Source organism: Aquarana catesbeiana, linkage group LG11 (genome assembly GCF_042186555.1).
Source record: "Aquarana catesbeiana isolate 2022-GZ linkage group LG11, ASM4218655v1, whole genome shotgun sequence".
NCBI lineage: Eukaryota > Metazoa > Chordata > Amphibia > Anura > Ranidae > Aquarana > Aquarana catesbeiana.
The window spans coordinates 93664733-93688539 of NC_133334.1; the positions used below are offsets into that span (position 1 = coordinate 93664733).

Sequence of the window (23807 nt, forward strand, 5' to 3'; positions counted from 1 at the left end):
CACTATTCCTCCTACTGATACCAAAGATGGGGTATTATTCCTCCCAGTCACGCCAGAATATTTTCTGCACCCACTGACCACAATCTAGCCACCCCAAGAAAATTGGGGAATGCTGAGACCCTACCTAAAAGGGAAGTTGTTCACAAAAAATGCAAGTGGGGGGGGTAAAAGACTTGTCACCAATATTGCTTGTAGCTGCTGTTTCCTTAATACTGACTTATCACTAACCCTGTTCTGCACTTTGACTCTGTGTGGAGGTGGACATTTCGATAGCAAACATAGGCTTTGATTTCCATATGTCAGAGCTGCCTCTGATGGTGGATCTGAATGGTGGATCTGATAAGTGGGGGATAATGACCAAGAAAGGTAAGAAAGCTATAGGAAGCACAGTTCCACAGAATGAATAAAGCAGATGCAGGATGATGCATGCACTACAGGCCCTTGCCAGCAAGCCTTCAGAAGAACAGCTGTACAGTAGCAGTATCATCAAATCTCACTCCAAATCTCTGCAGTCAGAGGGAGTTTCACCTTAGATCAGGGGTCTCCAAACTTTCTAAGCAAAGGGCCAGTTTTCTGTCTGTCAGAATTTAGTGGGGGTCAGACTGTGGCTGGTGGAAGTAGAAACTGTCCCAGTGTCAATGGGAGTAAACAATTTCTCAGACCTGGTAGACAGTTAGAGTAAAAAATTGACAAAGCACATGTGGTTAGAAGGAGGAGGGATAATGTCCATCATTGGTATTGGTGGGAGGAATAGTGCCTATTTATTTATGTCAGTGGTAGAAATAGTGCCCCATTGTTGGTGTCAAAGGGAAGAATAGTGCCCCACTACTGATTTCAGTGGAAGGAATGGTGCCTTAACCTTGTTGACAGTGGGAGAAATAGCAAACCAAGGGCCATACAAAGGCAAATAAAGGGCCACATCCAGCCCATGGGCCGCAGTTTGGAAACCACAGCCTTAGATGATTGCACACTGCAGATATAAGACTATAAAACTACAGAACAGGAATGTCTAGGCTATGAAGCTTATTTACTTAAGGCTTTGAGAATGTTCACACAATACATTGTGTAAGGATTCACTTCAATTATCCAGTCATGTGAAAAGAAAATTTGTGTTTACTTATTTTATCTGCACATGAATTGATAATTGAGGCACTGGTGGTTCTACCATTATAGGGGGTTAAATGTCACTTGTGAAAGTATCTATTTTGCATTTTATTTTAAATGTGCTTCTTGCCTTTCATTTATAGCCTGGCTCTCCAATTTATACTGCTCCAAATAGCTGCTATGAGTGCAATTGTACTTTTATGGTTAGCAGCTCAACACTACTGCATGAAATGAATTGCCAAGCCATTATCTGCAAAACCAAATGTGACCTGGTAAGTAGAATTGTCCTGTTTAATAACTGTATTAATCTACACTTGAAAGTGTAGATTGTTTTTTTGTTTCTCTAATTATTAGTTTTTATTTCTTATTTTCTTCCTTTATTGTTTATGTTGTGATTTTTAATGTATCTTTGTTTAGGCATTTTTATAAAGCAACAACTGCTATTTATTGAAGTGTTTTTAATAACAGTTTTTTTTTTTTTTTTGTATATGGCAATGTACGTCCAATCTGGACTATGGCAGCTACAGTATTTTTTGCTGGTTTTAATTAAATATACTTCAGATGCAATATCAAACTGAGACACCATGGACAGTGGAGGGGGGGGGGGGGGGTGTATCCAGGGTCCAGTGTATCCAGCTGATTGAGCTCCACATCAGATTCATTTCTCAGGGGAGGGCAGAGCTTGTTCTAGATACAGTGGTGCATTTACATTAGGAGAATGTTTGGAGATTGGAAACATCCTCATAAAGTGTTTGTTCTGCCCCCTAAATGTTAGTCTTTTATCGGTTTTGTGTGGGGAGTGGTACGTTCCCTCTGTGGATCCTGCTGTGCCCCCCCCCCCAACAAGCTTTACTATTGCAGTAGAGGACGTGCCTGTTTTTAAAGAACCAACTGATAGTTGGTTGTAAGGGCTTTCCAAAGCTTTGTTCTTACTTGCCTTTTATCCAGCTCTGGCTTTGACCTTATAATACAAAGCCAAGCTTACCTTAATTTCCTAAGTGAACATCATCGATCCTCTTGAATCGTACTTTCTTTGGCCCGCCTCTCACAGCTGTTCACTTTCCCTGCTATCGATCATTTTTCTCTTCATCATTTGTGTGTGTGATCTTTAGGGCTGATGTCACCCACTGTACTGTTGTTGCTGAGCATAATATGGAAGGACAGATGCCAAGGGTAGAGACTGAGATGTCAAGGGTGAAAGCACTGTGTAGTCATGTGTATCCAGTCAAAATAGGTTTTTCATCAAGTCTGCTTCTCAGCAGAGGGGCAGACCTTGACATTCGCTGTGCAATGGTCCACAATCAGCTAAAGTTTGCAGCACTCAGTGGCCAGCAGGGAGAAGTCTAAAGGGATGCTGGAGAGGTGTTCTTTCATGTAACTCTGAAAAACAGCAGTGCAGTGACTTGAGGCCACCCATAAGTGGTCAACATTTAGATGAAACCCTCCATTGAGCCACCCACTGTTTGGGAGAGCTTTTGAAATACGATCAGAGGCAGGGTGCGATAACTTGTATAGGAGCCTGCTGGCCCCATTCCAAAAAATTCAGTCTTACTACTTATCAAGGACCAGCAGCAATACCAGTTATGATATCACTAGGTCTCAAAAGAGGTTTTTCTTGAAAACAAAACAAAGGAAGATATATGCATACAATATACTTCAGCTTTTTAAAAAATGTCCCTTTTATTTCTACACTCTCTCAACCTCTTTGTTGGCAAGACCCTTCAACCATTCAAGCTTGGCTTTCCATCAACCCACTATTCCCAAATGATCATACAAGCTTTCCTCTGTGTAAAGTGTCCCCCCCCACAATTTTTCTAAACTTCTGGCTTCTCGTCTGCATATTGTGATTCCTTCTTTTATAGGTTTAGACCAGATGGGATTTGTTCCCAGCAGGAAAGCACATGATAATATTATAAAGACGAGCCTCTTGATACATCATGCCCGGAGGTTCAAAAGCCCGCTGTGCTTTTATCCAGGTGTGGAGAGGGCTTTTGATAGCCTGGATTGGAGGTTCATAGTAGCATCTTTGAAACAAGTAGGTGCCCCCGCTATCACCGTACCTTTATATTTTTGCCTTGGAACACCTGGCGGTTGTTTTACGGTCTAATGTTTCTATCCAGGAGGTACAGGTGGGTAACAGTTCACATAAACTGAGTATTTTTGCTGATGACTTACTCCTATACTGTATGTATCTGACCCAAGAGTAGCCTTTCTAGGCATTCTCCACAAATTGGAACAATTTGGCCTCCACAGTAACTTTAAAGTGAATGTCACAAAATATTGGTATCTTAATATTACTTTACAGCTATCTGAAGAAGAAATGTTGGAGGCTACTTTTCCATTTCAATGAGAAGTCGCAATCTCTTAAATATTTAGGAGTGAATTCTGCTCCTTCAGAGAATAAAGTCTATTACTTGAACTATTTGCCCTTGTTGAACTCAACGATTAGTAGGTTGCAGTCTAGGGCCATGGGGAAACATGAATGGCAGTGTATAAGATGGATATTTTACCCCGTTTTTTGTATCTATATCAAAAACTTCTTATAGCCTCTACACTGGCTTTTTTCTGCTCCTTACGATCTAGCCTACTTCATTATCTTTGGCTGAATTCTTTGGCTAGGCTCCGACATGATATCTTAGTAATGCGGAAGACAGAGGGGGGAGTGGGCCTACAGCATATGGAATTTTAGCATATAGTATCCATTATGACCATAATATTGGACTGTTTTTTTCATGGTCAAACAAAACAGTGGGTGTCTCTTGAATAGCAAATAACCACTGTCCCTTTGACCTCTCTACCATGGATTGCGCCTCTTTTTCACCCATCTAGACAATCATTCTCACCCCTGACGCCATCTTTGTTGAGAGTTTGGGATTCGTCTGTTAGAAAGTTAGGTATTTTCGATTTACCCTGAAAAGTGTTGGCGCTGTGGAGGAGATGTAAGCACAATAATTCACATATGGTAGACCTGTCCCCAGATCAAACTATTTTGGGAGTCTGTTTTCAGATCTGTTCCCATGTTACTGAGACGGCCTACCAGATGTCTCCAGAATTAGCCCTACTTTCTATTATTTCAGGGTCTCTGATGGCAGTTAAAAAGGGGCTGTTTCACTTCCTCCTCTCTGTAGCGTGAAAAAATGATACCTAGACATTGGAGTACTCTGGTTGCTCGTAGCATTACAGAATGGGTAGTTGAATTAAATTGTTTAAAGAGAATGGAGGAACTAACGGTGAGCCTGCAGGAATGTTATTTCAAAATATAAGTTTGCGAGCTCTGGCACTTTATGCTCTTTTCTAGCAACTTATATTCTGGAGCCCGAGTATCACTTTCCAGAGTAGGGGAACATTTTGTATCCTTGTTAAGATGTTTGGACAGCTTGTATGTCAGTAGAAGGTGATATCCCAGAGCTACAAACGAGTTTTGCTCACTGCTCCTTCTTGGTTTTTAACCACCAACCTTCCTGTGTCCCTGCATAGACTAGCAGCTCTTCATTGAGCCCTCTAGGAGATTGGATCAAAGTGTCAATGCCCAGTCCTTGTAGCAAAACAGTTTAAAGTGTCACTAACAGCAAAACCTTTTTTTTTTCATGTTGGATGGATGGTTATAACTCATCAGTTTTTGTTTGTCCCACTGGGGGAATTTTCTTTGATTCCTGTACCATAGCCAAAAAAGAAGTGAGAGGAAATCCCTCCAAAATGAGGGAATTCTGGAGTGCCACTAGGGTCATCAGAGCTAGTGCCCCCATTAGAAGATTTCCCCCACTCATTTCTTTTATTTTCAATTGTATATAAGGGTAAACAGGACAAATAGAGAGAGTGAACCCCTTTAATAGGACACACAGACATCAATAAAAACTGAGGTGTTCGAATCCCTGTCCAATCTATCCTAAGAAAATGCCTTTAGTGACACTTTAAGGGGTGGTTTTTAATCAAATATGTATACTGTTCCCCCATCTTGAAGCTCAAGGCTCTGAATGTCTTTACTAGGCCCAAAATTTTGAAATGGAATCCATCAAATCTATCATCACTTCCTTAACTAGGGAGAATTTATGGCTATTGTCGACATCAGAGATGTTTACCTACATGTCCCCATCTTTCCAGCGCATCAGCGATTCCTATACTTTGTTGTGTGGCCTCTTAAGTTTGTAGCCCCTTCCTGCAACCACTTTTCTGCACCTAGGGTATCTACCAAGGTACTGGCCTCAATATTACTCCTGCTCTGCTCTTGTGACATACCCATTGTCAGATCCTTAGACCAGTGTTTCTCAACTCCAGTCCTCAAGGCGCCCCAACAGGTCATGTTTTCAGGATTTCCCTCAGATGAAACAGCTGTGGTAATTACTAAGGCAGCGAAACTGTTTAAATCACCTGTGCAAAATAATGGAAAGTCTGAAAACATGACCTGTTGGGGCGCCTTGAGGACTGGAATTGAAAAACACTGCCTTAGACGACTACTTGTTGTGGGAACAGTTGATTAGAACTCTGTTGGACAATGGATCTCTGACTGTCCAGACAATAATATCAGCACCTCCAGAAATCAATGCTGAAAATTACTGCAGGATCTGATTTTAGCTCTGGAATCCTCTCAGGCCAGAGCGTTCCTTTCACAAAAGATACTTCAGGCTCTATGGTCTCACTTTCAAACTATTAAATCCAGAAGCCGGCTGACTTTTTGAGAGTCCTGGATGGTAGTCTCCTTCGAGACAGTTCCCTTTGCCCAGTTTCACTTCAGACATCTTCAACACAATATTTTTTCGTTGTGGGACAAGTTGGTCCAATCTCTAGACCAGGTGTTTCCTGGCTGGATGGCTAAGGAATCCGGCTCTCTAGTCAGGTAAGTCTTTCCCACCCAAGTCTTGGACGACCCTCATGAGGAGAAATGCTTGAGCTCATGAGGGGCAATGCTGGGCACCTTGTCAGTGCAGTGAGGTTGGTCATAGGAGGAATCTCATCTCCCGATAAACATCCTGAGGTTTCAGGTGATTTGACTGTCTGTGCATCATTGGACCATCTTGCTGGAGAGTTTTCCAATCTTCAGTCAGACAACACTATGGCATAGACAACACAGGCATAACACTGTTCTGTGTCTCCGCCTGGTGATCGGCGTATGCCGGAGGACATTGAGTACCCTGCACCTGCCAATCAGCTTCCGCTGTGTGTAATCACTGCTGAAGTGAGCCGCTGGCGGCGCACATGTGTGCCCCCTACCATAATATATATATATATATATATATATATATATATATACGTGATCTGGCGCACAGGTGCCGCCCTGTAGCAGTAAAACTGTAATAGGGTGGACTTGAAGCTGTTAATGAACAAGAAAGAAAATACGATTTTTGTACATTTTTTTTTGGAGTGTACTGAGGGACACAGGTACTGCCCCTCTGTATGATCATGGCCTCAGTACTGCTTTGCTACAAATCTGAGGCATGCTGGTAGCTGGAGGGTTTTTCCTGGGCTGGCTTACTGTCTTAAAGTGTCACCACTCTGGATGGAGGAGCAACAAAGACACTTTTTGTCCAATAGGGTTGTTATGCCCCGTACAAACGGTCGGATTTTCCGACGGAAAATGTGTGATAGGACCTTGTTGTCGGAAATTCCGACCGTGTGTAGGCTCCATCACACATTTTCCATCAGATTTTCCGACACACAAAGTTTGAGAGCAGGCTATAAAATTTTCCGACAACAAAATCCGTTGTCGGAATTTCCGATCGTGTGTACACAAATCCAACGCACAAAGTGCCCCGCATGCTCAGAATAAATAAAGAGATGAAAGCTATTGGCTACTGCCCCATTTATAGTCCCAACGTACGTGTTTTACATCACCACGTTCAGAATGATCGGATTTTCCGACAACTTTGTGTGACCGTGTGTATGCAAGACAAGTTTGAGCCAACATCCGTCGGAAAAAATCCTAGGATTTTGTTGTCGGAATGTCCGATCAATGTCCGACCGTGTGTACGGGGCATTAATCTGGGGAGAGGGGAATGTTAGATGTACTAGTGTATTTAAATGCACTAACACATTGAAGGCAAACTCCAGCTAACACTCTTTAATCAGTTACAGCAAACATTTTTCTTTTGCCTCTTGGGAGGTTTTACATAAAAAACAAATGACTTACTGGCAGATCACTAGGTGCATAGAAAGAAAATAAACCATATTGCATGTGCAAAACAAGCAAAAACAATAACAATGTGCAGATATGCAAATATGAACATAAACCGTATTAAATGTGCAAAACAAGCATGAAAATGCAATGTGCAAGTATACAAATCGATGTGAGCTCAAATATATGAGGTAATGTTACTATATACCAAAAATAATAAAGTGCATAATGCTACAAACAACCATTAAAAATAAATATTGAAAAGTCCACGTATGAAAACTAGAACTGAGAGTGTAAGGCAGCCATTGTGCATTCAAACAATTTGAAAGGAAAGTTAAAAGTAAAAATCCACTCAGTATGGATAAAGAAAGGTTAACCACTGTCCACTGAAGGAGCCACCCGAGACTGTGTATCTACCACCCAGAGGGGAGAGTAAATACTCCTACTGGAATGCGCTGGACTCTATTGCCAGCGGCAAAGAGTCAAACAAGCATAAAGATGGAACTGTGTATTGATGCTCTGAGGAACAGTCACTGGAGATCCATCACCTCAGTATACCACAACGTCTCACCACTGAGTTGAATCTTGGGCTCCATCTGACAGCACAGTGTGGAGTCCAAGATTTAACTCAGTGGTAAGAAGTTGTGGTATACTGTGGCGACAGATCTCCAGTGACTGTTCTCAGAGCATAAATACACAGCTCCATCTTCATGCTTGTTTGACTCTTTTCCGCTGGAAATAGAGTCCATGCATTCCAGTGAGAGTATTTACTCTCCCCTCTGGGTGACAGGTGCACAGTCCCGGGTGACTCCTTCAGTGGACAGTGGTTAACTTTTATCCATGCTGAATGGATTTTTACTTTCAACCTTCCTTACTTCAAACTGTTTGAATGCACGGTGGCTGCCTTACACTCTCAGTTCTAGTTTTCATACGTGGACTTTTCAATATTTATTTTTAATGGTTGTTTGTAGCACTATGCACTTTATTATTATTGGTATATGGTAACATTACCTCATATATTTGAGCTCACATCGATTTATATACTTGCACATTGCATTTTCATGCTTGTTTTGCACATTTAATATGGTTTATGTTCATATTTGCATATTTGCACATTGTTATTGTTTTTTCTTGTTTTGCACATGCAATATGGTTTATGTTCAGCGCTGCACTTTTTAATTTACCACTTGCACAATTTGTCGTATTGTAGTGTCAGCAGCTATCTTATGCTTTGACCGTAGCGCAGTAATTTTTTAAGGCATATAAAAGAAAGAAAGAAAAATAAAAAAAACGTATACAACCTCTATATCTCAGAATGTAATATAGTAAATGTTTGTTTTTGGTTTTAAAACTGCTTTAATGACTTCCTGTGTACCTCAATGGACCCCAAAGATATGATTTTACAGTGAGTACTAAAATACTATTTTTGTTGCATACAATTGCAACTACATGTAAACCGCACTGTCCCTTCAAGGCATCTCTGAAAAGTGTGATCCCTAACACAAGATAAAGTGTGACTCCCTAAATCTAGTTCCTAACTATGTTGTAATATATCCAATAAAAAAAGCTCTTTTTCTAATCTGAGTATTTGGAACAGTTTGGTCAGGTTTTTTTTTTTTTTTTTTTTACTGGCCAGCTAGAAAGTCTCTTGGGAAGTTTTTGTATTGTTTTGTATATTGCCCTGCTCATGTGTGCCTTTGTTATTTTTTCTTTTGACTTATAAGAAGATAGAACATGTTTCTTGCCTATGCAAAAAGTTACTTTTATCCAAACTGCATATTAAAATATATTGTCAAGCCATTTTTTTCTAGTTTTGGATACAGTGGAGAAGGATTATAACTTCAGTTTGGTTTGTACTACTATCCGGGGCTCTGTTAGAGAAATTAATACTTACTACATGTCCTGCTAACAATGGTTTCACAGAAGTAGGAAACATCTACAGCAGGAACATAGATAGTAATACAAATCTGACAGGGGTACTATTCTTACCCCTACTCTGCTAAAGACAAACATTTCTGTGTATGTTGCTGTTGCTTGGTAAAACATTGTTAACAGGACAGTAAGTGAAGGTAGATCTCTATAATAGAGCCTTGGATAGCAGTAAAGACCTCACTGGAATTCTTACTCTTCCCCTCTCTATCCAAAACTAGGAAAAACATTTAGCTATATATACTGTACACTTTAAGTACAATAAAAAGTTTATTCATGTCACTTTAAACACTTTGTTTTTTTTTTCCTGATTAAAAATGCCTTTTCCCACCAGGGTACAAAATATGAGATTATTCCAGGACAGTGCTGTGGAAAATGTGTTCAGAATGGCTGTGTGGTTATTTTGTCCACAGGAAAGAAGGTGGTTTTATCAGTAAGTAATATCTACGTTCACATAGGTTGCTAGTAAAAGAAATATATGCATACCTTCTTAAATAAAGCCATTGTTTGGGGGAACACACCAAAGTTTGAAGAAAAGGAAATGAAATAGAATCATTACTGTTATAAAAAAAAATCTAGCAGGGAGGCTTTTATTGCAGAAGAGACTCAATGGTGTTGATTTACTAAAGGTGGATGTGCACTTAGAAGTGCAGTCGCTTTAGATCTGAGGGGAAGATCTGAAATGAGGGGAAGCTTTGCTGATTTTATCATCCAATCATGTACAAGCAAAAATGCTGTTTTTTATTTTCCTTGCATGTCCCCCTCAGATCTACAGCCACTGCACTTCCAAGTGCGCTTGTAGTGCAAAGTGGATTTGCCTTTAGTAAATGAACCCCAGTGTGTCTCTTCTGCAATAAATTCTTCTTACCTGTCTGCTAGCAAGTTTTTTTAGATTGCACACTGAGCTTCATATGTGCAATTTGTTGTATCTTGGCATTCCTTGGATGGTAGGAGGAATTAAAGTCTGTGTGTATATGAGGAAGTTACATCATTCCAGGACAGCCAATCAAGATGGGTGAAGATATCAGAGTATTTGATTGTGAACACAAATTTTACACCATCTATTAAGCTAAGAAAACTTAATTTTTCAAAATAAACATACACTTTGAAAAATACAGTGCCTTGAAAAAGTATTCACACCCTTTGGAATTTAACATTTTGTTATGTTACAACCAAAAACTTAAATTTATTTTATTGGGATTTTATGTGATAGATTTTTTTTTACAAATAAATATCTGAAAAGTGTGGCGTGCATTTGTATTCGGTCCCCCTGAGTCACTATTTGTAGATCCATCTTTAGCTGCAATTACAGCTGCAAGTCTTTTTGGGTATTTTTCTACCAGCTTTGCACATCTAAAGAGTAAAACTTTTGCCCATTCTTCTTTGCAAAATAGCTCAAGCTCTGTCAGATTGGATGGAGAGCGTCTGTGAACAGCCATTTTCAAGTCTTGCCACAGATTCTCAATTGGATTCAGGTCTGGACTTTGACTGGGCTATTCTAGCACATGAATATGCTTTTATCTAAATCATTCCATTGTAGCTCTGTCTGTATGTTTAGGGTTGTTGTCCTGCTGGAAGGTGAACCTCTGCCCCATTCTCAAGTCTTTTGCAGACTCTAACAGGTTTTCTTCTCAGATTGCCCTGTATTTGGCTCCATCCATCTTCCCATCAACTTTGACCAGCTTCGCCGTCCCTGCTAAAGAAAAGCACCCACACAACATGATGCTGCCACCATCATGTTTCATTGTGGGGATGGTGTGTTCAGGGTAATGTGCAGTGTTAGTTTTCTGCCACACAGAGCATTTTTCTTTTAAGCCAAAAAGTTAAATTTTCATCTCATCTGACCAGAGCACCTTTTTCCACATGTTTGTTGTGTCCTCCACATGGCTTTGGGATGCTAACGGGACTTCTTATGGCTATCTTGCATAAAGACCAGATTTGTGGAGTGCACAACTAACAGTTGTTCTGTGGACAGATTCTTTCACCTGAGCTGTGGATCTCTGTAGCTCCTCCAGAGTTACCATGGGCCTCTTGGCTGCTTCTCTGATTAATGCTCTTCTTGCCCGGCCTGTCAGTTTAGGTGGATGGCCATGTCTTGGTAGGTCTGCAGTTGTGCTATACTCTTTCCATTTTCAGATAGATTGAGCAGTTCTTCGTGAGATGTTCAAAGCTTGGGATATTTTTTTATAACCTAACCCTGCTTTAAACTTCTCCACAACTTTATCCCTGACCTGTCTGGTGTATTCATTGGTCTTCACAATGCTTTTTGTTCACTAAGGCTCTCTAACAAACCTATGAGGGCTTCACATAACATCTGTATTTATACTGAGATTAACTTACACACAGGTGGACTCTATTTACTAATTAGATGACTTCTGAAGGTAGTTGGTTCCACTAGATTTTAGTTAGGAGTATCAGAGTAAAGGGGCTGAATACAAATGCACATCACACTTTAGATATTTATTTGTAAAAAAATTGAAAAACCACTTATCATTTTCCTTCCACTTCACAATTATTCACCATTTTGTGTTGATCCATCACATAAAATCCCAATAAAATACATTTAAGTTTTTGGTTGTAACATGACAAAATGTGTAAAATTTCAAGAGGTGTGAATACTTTTTCAAGGTACTGTAGGTGGTCTGTATTGATTTAGTATGTCAACCCAGTGTCTCTATGTTTATGCATTTTAGGGCCAACCTCTCATTTGGAAACATAGGCCAATCCCTATTAGAGACCATCCAAAAATTAACCGAAATTCAGACACATTTTTCCTTATTCAGAAATTCAGATCTATCTGAATTTCCGATCTACAATAGTAATGAATTTAAACAAATCCAAAATAACCAAACAAAATTTGGCCGAAATTTGAATCGCATTAGAAAATGTATTTGCATTTGAAATTATATTCAAAAACAAGAATAGAATAAAAGAAAATAAAGGTAAAGAATATATTAGAGTAAAATAGAACTGAATAGAATAGAAAATAAATGAATACAATACAATATAATAGAAAATAAAGGAATAGAATATAATTATAATAGAAAATAAAGGAATAGAAAAGAATAGTACAGAAAATAAAAGAATAGAAAATAACAATAGAATATAATAAAATAGAAAGAATATAACCGTCTTCTGAAATTTGAATAGAACACATTTGAATAGATTAGGATATAATATAATAAAATAGAAAGACCATAACCATCTTCTGAAATTTGAATGTCAAATAGAATAAATTTGAATGCCAATTTGAATACAAAACAAATTCCGAAAAACGAACAAATTTAACTAAACAAAATGTATTTAAATAATGAACCAAATCTAAACAAAACAAATTTTTTCGTTCTACACATGTTAATAGAATACCTAAACACTAAAAACACAAAGGAAGAAAAAATAGTCCTTTCCTGAATTCCTCCCCACTCAGCGCTACGGATAACCAATAAAACAATATGAAAAACAGTCCTCCAAAGGAGGTAATGTGTAAAATAGCAGCCACTTAAGAAAAAATTACAAATGAATATAAAAGATAAAAACTATTTCTCACCGATCAATACATCAATCGGTTATCAAAAAACCTCTATCAGGAAGCGGCGCTCCTGTCAACTACAAATTGTTGACAAATATGCATGAAAAAAAAGTATACATGCAATCAAACAATAAAATATTGTGCAGAACTGTAGCAGGCAGATACATCTAAAGGTAAACAAAGTTATTGGTGTGATTCGTTCAGTGGAAACAGGAAAACATGCTGGATAGTTCACAAATCACTGCAAATCCTCCACACAGTGCTCCACACGCCCCTCTGGGGTACAATCTCACTACAATGTTGGATATAACAAGCCTTATATCACATCTACGATGTTCTGCTACCCTGTACAATCTGGGTCTCTCTGGAGGGATGGCTCAAAGAATCCAGGCATCCAGGCATATATGGAGAAAAATAAACTCCACATAGAAAGCTTTGAAAGCTTTATTGACCTCACGGCGATCTAATTATAACAGGTTCTCAAGAGTAGTAACGGAATTGACCAGGGCCGACAGAGAGGGCTTCTGTTAGAAAGTCTGTTAGAAAGAGCCCCGAGGCATATTATAGGAGATGGTCAGAGACTGGAGACATAATACAAGAGATGGTCAGAGACTGGAGACATGTTACAAGAGATGGTCAGAGACTGCAGACATACTACAGGAGACGGTCAGAGACTGGAGATATAATAGAGGAGATGGTCAGAGACTGCAGACATACTACAGAAGATGGTCAGAGACTGCAGACATGATACAAGAGATGGTCAGAGACTGCAGACATAATACAAGAGATGGTCAGAGACTGCAGACATAGTACAAGAGATGGTCAGAGACTGCAGTTCTTATGAACTTTAGTAGATAATGGCCGATCGGCCCTCTCACCTGACCCAGCGATACAGCAACAACGGTTCCTCTGATCAGGAGTCTGCTCACTCTGAATTGCCCGTGGCGACTCCATTGGGTAGAGCCCAGATCTGTATTCTGGCAATGACTCCATTCCTTTCTCCGCCAGGGATGGCACCAGGCTGTGTGGCTTTCCCTGTGGTGGCACAGGGCAGTGGGGTTCTCTCTCTGATGGTGTTCCCTCAGCACTGTCCTCTCCCTCTGGAGTCCTGGGTGTACTTCCCTGAAAGCTTTCCCGGGCTCCCGGCTCTCTCTCGCATTCAGCTGAGCATGCTGTGTGGGCTGCAGTTTCCGTGTTACAGTGGGGCTGCCAGTCCTCAGGACTACATGTCCCACAATCCTCTTCCTTGCTTCTTTTTTTCTCTTCCCTTGCTGATATGAAGGTGGCGGAAGAAACATAGTGCGCCGCTCACTAGTACAGACCTCCCATCAGTATTGGCCCCCCTCAGGACAAACCACCCCCCTCCATTAGTACAGAACCACCCCTCCTCCATTAGTACAGACCCCCCAGAACAAGCCACCCCCCTCAATTAGTACAGACCCCACAGAACAAACCACCCCCCCTCCATTAGTACAGACCCCCCAGAACAAACCACCCCCCCTCCATTAGTACAGACCCCCCCAGAACAAACCACCCCTCCTCCATTAGTACAGACCCCCAGAACAAACCACCCCCCTCCATTAGTACAGACACCCCAGAACAAACCACCCCTCCTCCATTAGTACAGACCCCCCCAGAACAAACCACCCCTTTCCATTAGTACAGACCCCCCAAGAACAAACCACCCCCTTCCAAAAATACAGACCCCCAGAACAAACCACCCCCCTCCATTAGTAAAGACCCCCCCTCCATTAGTACAGACCCCCAGAACAAACCACCCCCCCTCTATTAGTACAGACCCCTAGGACAAACCCCCCTCCATTAGTACAGACCCCCCGGACAAACCACCCCCCTCTATAAGTGCAGACCCCCCGACAAACCACCCCCTCCATTAGTACAGACCCCCACAGCCAAACTACCTCCCCTACATTAGTACAGACCCCCAGGACAAACCTCCCCTCCATTAGTACAGACCCCCCCAGGACAAACCACCCCCCTACATTAGTACAGACCCCCCAGGACAAACCACCCCCCTACATTAGTATAGACCCCCCAGGACAAACCACCCCCTACATTAGTATAGACCCCTCCAGGACGAAACCACCCCCCTCCATTAGTACAGACCCCCAGAACAAACCACCCCTCCTCCATTAGTACAGACCCCCCAGAACAAACCACCCCTCCTCCATTAGTACAGACCCCCCCAGAACAAACCACCCCCTTCCATTAGTACAGACCCTTCAGAACAAACCACCCCCCTCCATTGATACAGACCCCCCAGAAAAAAACACCCCCCTCCATTAGTAAAGACCCCCCCTCCATTAGTACAGACCCCCCAGAATAAACCACCCCCCCTATTAGTACAGACCCCTAGGACAAACCCCCCTCCATTAGTACAGAACCACCCCTCCTCCATTAGTACAGACCCCCCATAACAAGCCACCCCCTCAATTAGTACAGACCCCCCAGAACAAACCCCCCCTCCATTAGTACAGACCCCCCAGAACAAACCACCCCTCCTCCATTAGTACAGACCCCCCAGAACAAACCACCCTCCTCCATTAGTACAGACCCCCAGAACAAACCACCCCCCTCCATTAGTACAGACACCCCAGAACAAACCACCCCTCCTCCATTAGTACAGACCCCCCCAAATCAAACCACCCCCTTCCATTAGTACAGACCCCCCCAGAACAAACCACCCCCCTGTATTAGTACAGACCCCCCAGAACAAACCACCCCCCTCTATTAGTACAGACCCCCCGACAAACCACCCCCCTCCATTAGTACAGACCCCCCCCAGCCAAACTACCTCCCCTACATTAGTACAGGCCCCCCCAGGACAAACCCCCCCCTCCATTAGTACAGATCGGCCCTCTCACCTGACCCAGTGATACAGCAACAACGGTTCCTCTGATCAGGAGTCTGCTCACTCTGAATTGCCCGTGGTGACTCCATTGGGTAGAGCCCAGATCTGTATTCTGGCAATGACTCCATTCTCCACCAGGGATGGCACCAGGCTGTGTGGCTTTCCCTCTGGTGGCACAGGGCAGTGGAGTTCTCTCTCTGATGGTGTTCCCTCAGCACTGTCCTCTCCCTCTGGAGTCCTGGGTGTACTTCCCTGAAAGCTTTCCTGGGCTCCTGGCTCTCTCTCACATTCAGCTGAGCATGCTGTGTGGGCAGCAGTTTCCGTGTTACAGTGGGGCTGCCAGTCCTCAGGACTACATGTCCCACAATCCTCTTCCTTGCTTCTTTTTTTCTCTTCCCTTGCTGATATGAAGGTGGGGGAAGAAACATAGTGCGCCGCTCACTAGTACAGACCTCCCATCAGTATAGGCCCCCCTCAGGACAAACCACCCCCCTCCATTAGTACAGAACCACCCCTCCTCCATTAGTACAGACCCCCCAGAACAAGCCACCCCCCTCAATTAGTACAGACCCCACAGAACAAACCACCCCCCCTCCATTAGTACAGATCCCCCAGAACAAACCACCCCCCCTCCATTAGTACAGACCCCCCCAGAACAAACCACCCCTCCTCCATTAGTACAGACCCCCAGAACAAACCACCCCCCTCCATTAGTACAGACACCCCAGAACAAACCACCCCTCCTCCATTAGTACAGACCCCCCCAGAACAAACCACCCCTTTCCATTAGTACAGACCCCCCAAGAACAAACCACCCCCCTCCAAAAATACAGACCCCCAGAACAAACCACCCCCCTCCATTAGTAAAGACCCCCCCTCCATTAGTACAGACCCCCAGAACAAACCACCCCCCCTCTATTAGTACAGACCCCTAGGACAAACCCCCCTCCATTAGTACAGACCCCCCGGACAAACCACCCCCCTCTATTAGTGCAGACCCCCCCAGCCAAACTACCTCCCCTACATTAGTACAGACCCCCAGGACAAACCTCCCCTCCATTAGTACAGACCCCCCCCAGGACAAACCACCCCCCTACATTAGTACAGACCCCCCAGGACAAACCACCCCCCTACATTAGTATAGACCCCCCAGGACAAACCACCCCCTACATTAGTATAGACCCCCCAGGATGAAACCACCCCCCCTCCATTAGTACAGACCCCCAGAACAAACCACCCCTCCTCCATTAGTACAGACCCCCCCAGAACAAACCACCCCTCCTCCATTAGTACAGACCCCCCAGAACAAACCACCCCCTTCCATTAGTACAGACCCTCCAGAACAAACCACCCCCCTCCATTGATACAGACCCCCCAGAACAAACCACCCCCCTCCATTAGTAAAGACCCCCCCTCCATTAGTACAGACCCCCCAGAACAAACCACCCCCCCATTAGTACAGACCCCTAGGACAAACCCCCCTCCATTAGTACAGAACCACCCCTCCTCCATTAGTACAGACCCCCCAGAACAAGCCACCCCCTCAATTAGTACAGACCCCCCAGAACAAACTCCCCCTCCATTAGTACAGACCCCCCAGAACAAACCACCCCCCCTCCATTAGTACAGACCCCCCAGAAGAAACCACCCTCCTCCATTAGTACAGACCCCCAGAACAAACCACCCCCCTCCATTAGTACAGACACCCCAGAACAAACCACCCCTCCTCCATTAGTACAGACCCCCCCAAATCAAACCACCCCCTTCCATTAGTACAGACCCCCCCAGAACAAACCACCCCCCTGTATTAGTACAGACCCCCCGACAAACCACCCCCCTCCATTAGTACAGACCCCCCCAGCCAAACTACCTCCCCTACATTAGTACAGGCCCCCCAGGACAAACCCCCCCTCCATTAGTACAGACCCCCCCAGGACAAACCACCCCCCTACATTAGTACAGACCCCCCAGGTCAAACCACCCCCCTACATTAGTATAGACCCCCCCAGGACGAAACCACCCCCCCTCCATTAGTACAGACCCCCCAGAACAAACCACCCCTCCTCCATTAGTACAGCCCCCCAGAACAAACCACCCCCTTCCATTAGTACAGACCCCCCAGAACAAACCACCCCCCTCCATTGAGACAGACCCCCCAGAACAAACCACCCCCCTCCATTAGTAAAGACCCCCCTCCATTAGTACAGACCCCCCAGAACAAACCATCCCCCTCTATTAGTACAGACCCCTAGGACAAACCCCCCTCCATTAGTACAGAACCACCCCTCCTCCATTAGTACAGACCCCCAGAAGAAGCCACCCCCTCAATTAGTACAGACCCCCAGAACAAACCACCCCCCCTCCATTAGTACAGACCCCCAGAACAAATCACCCCCCTCCATTAGTACAGACCCCCAGAACAAACCACCCCTCCTCCATTAGTACAGACCCCCAGAAAAAAACACCCCCCTCCATTAGTACAGACACCCCAGAACAAACCACCCCTCCTCCATTAGTACAGACCCCCCCAGAACAAACCACCCCCTTCCATTAGTACAGACCCCCCCAGAACAAACCACCCCCCTCTATTAATACAGACCCCCCCAGAACAAACCACCCCCCTCCATTAGTAAAGACCCCCTCCATTAGTACAGACCCCCAGAACAAACCACCCCCCTATTAGTACAGACCCCTAGGACAAACCCCCTCCATTAGTACAGACCCCCCGGACAAACCACCCCCCTGTATTAGTACAGACCCCCCCAGAACAAACCACCCCCCTCTATTAGTACAGACCCCCCAACAAACCACCCCCCTCCATTAGTACAGATCCCCCCGGCCAAACTACCTCCCCTCCATTAGTACAGACCCCCCCAGGACAAACCACCCCCCTACATTAGTACAGACCCCCCCAGGACAAACCACCCCCTACATTAGTATAGACCCCCCAGGACAAACCACCCCCGCTACATTAGTATAGGCCCCCCAGGACGAAACCACCACCCCTCCATTAGTACAGACCCCCCCAGAACAAACCACCCCTCCTCCAGTAGTACAGCCCCCCCAGAACAAACCACCCCCTTCCATTAGTACAGACCCCCCAGAACAAACCACCCCCCTCCATTGAGACAGACCCCCCAGAACAAACCACCCCCCTCCATTAGTAAAGACCCCCCTCCATTAGTACAGACCCCCGAGAACAAACCACCCCCCCTCTATTAGTACAGACCCCTAGGACAAACCACCCTCCATTAGTACAGACCCCCCCAGAACAAACCACCCCCCTCCATTAGTACAGACCCCCCCAGGCCAAACTACCTCCCCTACATTAGTACAGACCCCCCAGGACAAACCACCCCCCTACATTAGTATACACCCCCCTCCAGGACGAAACCACCTCCGTACATTAGTATAGACCCCCCAGGACGAAACCACCCCCCACATTAGTACAGACCCCCAGAACAAACCACCCCCCCTACATTAGTATAGACCCCCCAGAACAAACCATCCCCCCTACATTAGTATAGACCCCCCAGGACAAACCACCCCCCCGGGAGCTGGAGAGGAGAGAACAGTGTGCAGCTGCCCGGGTGGAGAGTGTCAGGCTTGGGCAGCAGGCGGGATTGAGACACAGGAGGTCTGGTCGAAGGAGGAGAACTGGGCTTGGGCATGGGCACAGGCCCACCCCAGTGACGTCACTGCGCGGCAGAGACAGCCGCTCCGATCTCATTTTGCTCTCCTCCTCTGACAGGAGGAGGGAGGAGGGAGGGGGGACAGGCTTCGGCACTCGGCAGGTCGAGGCAGCGATCAGCAGAAGAGAGCTGCCTACATACAAGGAAGAGGAGGAGGGAGGGGAGCACTCTGGTGCTTCAGTGCCCCCACCTCTGTGGCGCCTGGGTGCACTGCACCCCGTGCACCCTGTCCAGGATCGTCCCTGGAATTGACAGGATGATGGAGTGCTGAGCGGTGAGTCGATCCAGCTGGTCTAGACGGTCTCCCGCAGCACATTAAACACTTGTGTGTCTGTATGAGGACTTGTTAGCACAATCTGGCATACTGACATTTAACTCCTCGATCAACCGTGACACTCAGCTGTTTTGTGGATGTGAAAAAACCTGTTTCCACATGAATTATATACTGGATGATATTAAATAAAGCTTTCAAAGCTTTCTATGTGGAGTTTATTTTTCTCCATATATGCCTGGATTCTTTGAGCCATCCCTCCAGAGAGACCCAGATCGTACAGGGTATCAGAACATCGTAGATGTGATATAAGGCTTGTTATATCCAAGATTGTGGTGAGTTTGTACCCCAGAGGGGCGTGTGGAGCACTGTGTGGAGGATTTGCAGTAATTTGTGCACTATCCAGCATGTTTTCCTGTTTCCACTGAACGAATCACACCAAGAACTTTGTTTACCTTTAGATGTATCTGCCTGCTACAGTTCTGCACAATATTTAATGGTTTGATTGCATGTATACTTTTTTTCATGCATATTTGTCAACAATTTGTAGTTGACAGGAGCGCCGCTTCCTCATAGAGGTTTTTTGCTAACCGATTGATATATCGATCGGTGAAAATTGTTTTTATCTTTTATATTCAATACCTAAACACTGTCTGAACTTTTCAACTCTGTAACCTTGCCCAGTGCAGCCCACTGTTTAGACCAGGGAAGTTTGCCTTTATGTTCAATTTACACCACCGTGTCACAGTGGTGTTTGCTAAGAATAAGGCCCTTTCACACTGACGGACCGATCAGGTACGCCTGTCAGTTCTTCAGGCGGACCCAATTGGACCATCCATTGCTCTCTATGGAGTGGCAGATGTCTGCAGACATGTGTCCGTTGACACCTGCCGACATCTGATCTGATCCTGTCCGCTAAAAACAGAAGGGTGGGGATCTGTTTCCCATTCGTCCGGCGGATTGGATGACAGTTGGATGGAAACGGACAAGCTATCTGTTTTCATCTGACAGCCTATACATCCCCTGTTCGGTTCGCACCAGAACATACCGAACAGGCAAAAAATTCAGCAGAACACACGAACACTGTTAAAGTCTATGGGACACGAACATGAATAATCAAAAGTGCTCATTTTAAAGGCTTATATGCAAGTTATTGTCATAAAAAGTGTTTGGGGACCCGGGTCCTGCCCCAGGGGACATGTATCAATGCTATTTTTTTTTTTTTTAAACGGACGTTTTTTCAGGAGCAGTGATTTTTTTAATGCTTAAAGTGAAACAATTAAAATGAAATATTCCTTTAAATATTGTGCCTACAGGTCTGGTCTGGATTTTGGGGGAGACCCCTACGCCATTTAAAAAAAAAAATTGTCGCAGGGTTCCCCCTTAATTTCCATATCAGACCTGAAGGGCCTTCTATTGATTTTAGGGGGACCCCTACGCAATTTTTTTTTTAAATTTTGGCTCGGGGTTCCCTTTAATATTCATACCAGACCCAAAGGGCCTGGTAATGGACTGGGGGGGATCCCATGCTCTTTTTTTCAATGAGTTTTATCTCTATTGCCAGACCCGACAATTCATTACAGCCGCGAGCAGTTTTAAATGACAATTTTTCCTTTAGAAATGTCATTTTGCTGCGGTACTGTTCTAAACACGGGAAAATTGTGCTACTTTACAGGCATACTATAGACACCCCCAGGCACGATATTTAAAGGTATATTACATTTTTATTGTTTCACTTTAAGCATTAAAAAAATCACTGCTTCCAAAAAAACTTCAGTTTTTAAAAAAAATCTTTGCATTGATACATGGCGCCTGGGGCAGGACCCGGTCCCCAAACACTTTTTATGACAATAACTTGCATATAAGCCTTTAAAATTAGCAATTTTGATTATTCATGTTCGTGTGCCATAGACTTTTACGGAAAGTTTTCTCCGAACACCGCATATAATTCAGTGTTCACAGAACATCTGAACAACCAAAGTTCTGCCCAAACTTATGCTCGGGCCGAACCCTTTCACCCATCCCTAAGTAGGACATGCATTACTTTGTTTACCGCAACTCACTTCGGATTTAACGATAACACAATACCTTATTGCAACATATTGTGGAGCGTATAGTTGAATGAAATGTTATTTTGGAAATTCAATCAAGTTATATGTTTTCACACAAGATTCACCCTAGATTCACCTATTTTTCACATAGGATCAATAAGAAAAATTAGTGAATTTTGGTTGAAAGTTGTGTGCATCTTGAATGAAAGCTTTAACCAACTGACCTCTGAAATGGTATTCACAAAATTTTTTGGTTCTGGTTTAAAAAAAAACACCCAATGTTTACCATTGTGCACCTAGGGGTCTGTTTATCTTTTTTTTTTCACCAACAATTCACATAACTCCTTTCTATTTTTGTTTTTGTCTTTTTTTATTTCTTTGTCTTGAGGTGTTTACAATGATTGCTATCCATTTGTAGTTGTAAGACACTATAAGCAACTATTCATAGATATCAGATCAGTTTTCTTTCAATGCTGTATTAGAATAAGGAAGTGCACACGTCACATATTTATTATTACAAAGCATTTTTCTCCAGTACTAATGAGCTCCTCTCATGCCCAGTACATTATTATTACTATTTTACAGGATTTATATAACGCTAGCAGTTTGCGCAGCACTTTACAATATTAGGGCAAACAGTTGTGGTATTGGGGGTTATTTAGGTTCAGTGAAGAGCTTACCAGTGAGCTGAGTCTATGCCAGATATGCAGTTTAACCACTTTCCGCCCGGCCCATAGCAGATGACGGCCGGGCTGTGGTTCAGTTATCCTGACTGGGAGTCATATGACGTCCAGCAGGATAACATGCTGCCGCGCGCTCGCGGGGGTGCGCGTTGCGGCGATCGGTGGAGCGGTCTGTCTGACACACCGCTCCACCGATCTTGGTAAAGAGTCTCCGACGGAGGCTCTTTACCACGTGATCAGCCATGTCCAATCACGGCTGATCATGATGTCAATAGGAAGAGCCGTTGATCAGCTTTTCCTCACTCGTGTCTGACAGACGCGAGTAGAGGAGAGCCGATCAGCAGCTCTCCTGACAGGGGGGGGTCTGCGCTGATTGTTTATCAGCGCAGCCCCCCTCAGATCACCACACTGGACCACCAGGGATTGCCACTAGGACCACCAGGGAGAGGGGCAACATGTGGATGGGCAGGTATGTACCCCATGGCCATCCACATGTGCCCAGTCAGTGCCCAATCTGTGCCAATCAGTGCCCACAAATGGGCACTGATTGGCACCAGTATATTGCAGTGATGCCCAGAAATGCCACCCTTAGGGGCATCAGTGCCACCAATCAGTGTCATCAGTGCGACCCATCAGTGTCCATCGGTGCCACCTGTCAGTGCCCATCTGTGCCCATCAGTGCCTACCTATCAGTGCCCATCCGTGCCACCTATCAGTGCCACCCATGAGTACCCATCAGTGCCACCCATAAGTACCCATCAATGCCACCTATGAGTGCCCATCAGTGCCACCTATGAGTGCCCATCGGTGCCACCTATAAGTGCCCATCAGTGCCGCATACCAATGCCACCTATCAGTGCCCATCAGTGCCACCTATCAGTGCCCATCATCAGTACCACCTCATCAGTGCCACCTCATTGGTGCCACCTCATCGGTGCCCGTCAGTGCAGCCTTATCAGTGCCCGTCATTGAAGAAGAAAACATACTTATTTACAAAATTTTTAACAGAAACAATGAAGAACTTGTTTGTTTTTTTTTTTTATTTGTTGTGCAAAAAATAAAAAACGCAGAGGTGATCAAATACCACCAAAAGAAAGCTCTATTTGTGGGAACAAAATGATAAAAAAATTGTTTGAGTACAGTGTAGCATGACCGCGCAATTGTCGTTCAAATTGCGACAGCGCTGAAAGCTGAAAATTGGTCTGGGCGGGAAAGTGTCTAAGTGCCTGGTATTGAAGTGGTTAAGGGCTTTTTTGGCCCATGTTTATTGAAGTAAAAGAAAAAACAGTCCATCCAGGATTTCCACGCAGGGGTTTCTTCCACAAAGCAATAATGAAATAAATGGAAAATACCGAGCCACCTGGCTCTCCGGTCAGCACTGCTGTTCAGGCGTTGACCTTGGTCCTCTTGACCCTGTAACTGTGTCCCTGTTTGGTACCCACACTGTACCTCTGGTGACACTCTCTCTTACAGCTTCCTGGCTTACGTTATTGCCACACGGCTGCTTCAGGCCTGTAGCCTAGGCCTTAGGTCTGCTCCTTAGAACAAAAGGGTTTCCTTGGAGCTTAGT

The 23807-nt window shown here is 44.3% G+C and overlaps 1 pseudogene; it reads left to right on the forward strand.

The window, feature by feature from the left end:
* The first annotated feature begins 296 nt into the window (after positions 1-296).
* LOC141111712 (zinc finger and BTB domain-containing protein 10 pseudogene) overlaps positions 297-23807 on the forward strand; it is a 92152-nt pseudogene continuing 68641 nt past the window's right edge.